This window comes from Rhagoletis zephyria, unplaced genomic scaffold, assembly GCF_001687245.7.
Source record: "Rhagoletis zephyria isolate East Lansing unplaced genomic scaffold, Rhagoletis_zephyria_1.1 Rzeph_scaffold_02897, whole genome shotgun sequence".
Lineage (NCBI taxonomy): Eukaryota > Metazoa > Arthropoda > Insecta > Diptera > Tephritidae > Rhagoletis > Rhagoletis zephyria.
The window spans coordinates 36,653-36,948 of NW_016159981.1; positions in this window are offsets into that span (position 1 = coordinate 36,653).

The following is a 296-nucleotide window of genomic DNA, read 5'->3' on the forward strand; positions in this document are numbered from 1 at the left end:
ATAATAGATGTTAAAGAAAAATTAATAGGGGGTTTATTAGATCAATAGAAGCCAAATATAAAATTTTGGTATGTTTGTCTGTATGTTTGTAAGCGCNAAGAATGCAACAGGCCGATATCTGTATATAATAGATGTTAAAGAAAAATTAATAGGGGGTTTATTAGATCAATAGAAGCCAAATATAAAATTTTGGTATGTTTGTCTGTATGTTTGTAAGCGCATCACGCAAAAGCTAATGTATGGAGTTAAATTCAGTTTTCACCGATGTACATATTGCTAGAGCTCTAATTGAAAAT